We start from the raw sequence: 2819 nt of genomic DNA on the forward strand, positions 1-2819 counted from the left end.
GGAAGGTAAAGCACACACACCAAGGAGGAATCTCAACTGCAGATATCATCCTCCCCCACCCATATCCTGATACCCCAAAATATGTCCCTTTCACAAATAGAAACTTCTGCCCCAGGAAAAAGCCACTCAGGCAAACTTGAAAGAGTAAGTGGCTGCCAAACAACAGTTTTTGTCAACGAATAATTATTTCCAATAAACTCTGGTTAATAATTATCCTCTATATCTGTATCCTTCTTTTACAAGCAATAGTCTGTCCAGTTAGTCCAGAGAGGTGCTAGCGGAGGCAATGTAAGGGATTATTCTCTCGGAGGGGCAGGTGGCAAGATAGAAGGGCTATCTTTGATCTTTGATCAGAAAGGTGATCAGCACTGCGAAAGCCCCGGGGACCACTGGTTCCTGCAGTCAAGCCGGGTGAGTCGACAGGACCATTTACACTTCAGCACAGCGAGGCGTGGACCCCTCCTGTGGATAGCTGGTGCCGGGGGGCCAGCAGAAGAAGCCAAACAAGCTCTTACAACCATGGGTGAAATTCCGTCAGCTGCAGGCTGTGACTTCACCAAGGCGGTAAAAACAACTGTTTTGCTGGCTGACGTGAAAGACTCCAAGACTGCCGATGAAATGGACAAACAGCCCTTCAAGAGTCGTTTTTCTGTAAGAGCTGCTCACCAGCTTGCTGCTTTGCCCAAAGGAGGCCACGTGGGGACTGAAGCAGTGGCTGACCAAGGACCTTTCACGACGGCATCGCTCTAAGTGGGTTCGGCGGTATTTAGCCTGGAGTTCTAATAATGTTTTTAAATTAACAACTAATTTTTACAATCGATGTTGGAAAGTGTACGACTGACTAAAACATTGGAAGTTATTATGGAAATACCATATAATAAGGGGACTTGAGCATGAACTGACGATCAGATGACAAATCCATGTACCAGCGTTCCAAATCACACTGACACACGCTCATGTTACCGCATGTGGGAAAGGAGACACTCGTTACGTACTTACCCAAATAAATAAAAGTAAAGGGAAATAACATGTAGGAGAAATGAGTCACTGTTTCTGATAAATAAGAGCACACCTAATTCAATTAAATCCTATTAATTTAATGAGGCAAAATATTTAGCTCTCACATCAGCTATATAATTCTGCTTTTACTTGAGGAAAATTAAAGTGTTGAAGTTTGAATGGTAGAGGTAAAGGAGAAGAAAGTGGACCAAAATTTTAATAGGTCATATTTTTCTAATGGAAATAAAATAGACATGCAGATTTAAATAAATGAATGAATGGACGGGGGCGCCTGGGTGGCTCAGTTGGTTAAGCGGCTGCCTTCGGCTCAGGTCATGATCCTGGAGTCCCAATCGAGTCCCGCATCGGGCTCCCTGCTCGGCAGGGAGTCTGCTCCTCCCTCTGACCCTCCCCCCTCTCATGTGCTCTCTCTCATTCTCTCTCTCTCAAATAAAAAAATAAAATCTTTAAAAAAAAATGAATGAATGGATGGATGGATGGATGGATGGATGGATGGGTGGATGGATGGATGAATGAAAGCAATAGTCTTCGGCTTCTGGCCAAGATGGAATAACAGATCAGATTTATCCTCCTGTCTAGAGCAACAAAGAATACCAAATGAAATATTTGGAACAATGGTTTTAAAGACACTGAACCTCAGACAGCGAAGGACAGAGATCCCTAAGAGATAATAAATGACACTGGGACTATCCCAGTTTACTGCCTCAAGAGTGTCCAGACCCTGATGCAGGAAGGCCCAGACTGAGGGCAAGGTGTCCCTGAGTTAGGGACATGCAAACGAGACTCTGGGGAGACAAAGGAGGCTAGAACTGGCAACGTAGAAAGTTAAAGCTACCTGGTGAGAGAAATCTGGGAATGTGCAGATGGTCCTCCGCAAGTACCCAGCCAAGTACTGACCAGCACCTGCATGTGGGAAACAGTGTGAGGGCAGGGAAAGAACCACCCGGAAGGATTAGAGGGAACAGCACTTGCTGCACTCTCAGGACCTGGAGCAGTGTCTGCTCCCACCAGCCAGAGTGCAACCCTTCCTAATGCATGGGGCATCAGAGGGGATTTGCCTCCGTCTAGGGGAAAAATCAGCCTTAGACTATCTGCTCCTTTGATCCTACAAGACCCGAAGGAATCCAAATCCAGGCAGTAAAAATTGTTAGATCAAAGTATGCACATTTTACATTTTGATATACCACTACCTATTTGCCCTAAAAAGTTTGTCAACTTACACTGTCCATTTTTTTTTCAGAGTTGCCATCAAGGGATTTACTTATTTGTCAATCTGATGAGTGAAAATATTCATCTTCATGGCTTAACTCTCTTGTTCTTTTTTTTTTTTAAAGATTTATTTATTTATTTGAGAGAGCGAGAATGAGAGAGAGTACATGAGAGGGGGGAGGGTCAGAGGGAGAAGCAGGCTCCTCGCCGAGCAGGGAGCCCGATGCGGGACTCTATCCAGGGACTCCAGGATCATGACCTGAGCTGAAGGCAGCCACTTAACCGACTGAGCCACCCAGGCACCCCAACTCTCTTGTTCTTTATCAAGTCTTTAATCTGACTTGGGCTACCCCCATGAATTGCTGGCTCTTACTACACCCTACTGACAGCCCTGTACCTCGCTCAGTCCAGTCCTTATGGTCTAAACCTCATGCCAACACACACGTGTATCAGGGGCCCTGTTTGTAGGACAGCCGCCCTCTCCTATGAAAGAGAATTCAGATTCCAGCTACTGGCATTTTCTTCTATTTCTCAAACAAAAGGCAATCCAGTTGACCCTTGAACAACACAGGTTTGAACTGCCTGGATCC

The 2819-nt window shown here is 45.4% G+C and overlaps 1 pseudogene; it reads left to right on the top strand.

The window, feature by feature from the left end:
* Positions 1-343: 343 nt before the first annotated feature.
* On the top strand, positions 344-750 carry LOC123847496 (2-iminobutanoate/2-iminopropanoate deaminase-like; annotated as a pseudogene).
* Positions 751-2819: the final 2069 nt, after the last annotated feature.

This window comes from Mirounga angustirostris, unplaced genomic scaffold (assembly GCF_029215605.1).
Source record: "Mirounga angustirostris isolate CCGP_5_RB_7025 unplaced genomic scaffold, mMirAng1.0.hap1 SCAF_2, whole genome shotgun sequence".
In the NCBI taxonomy this organism is placed as follows: domain Eukaryota; kingdom Metazoa; phylum Chordata; class Mammalia; order Carnivora; family Phocidae; genus Mirounga; species Mirounga angustirostris.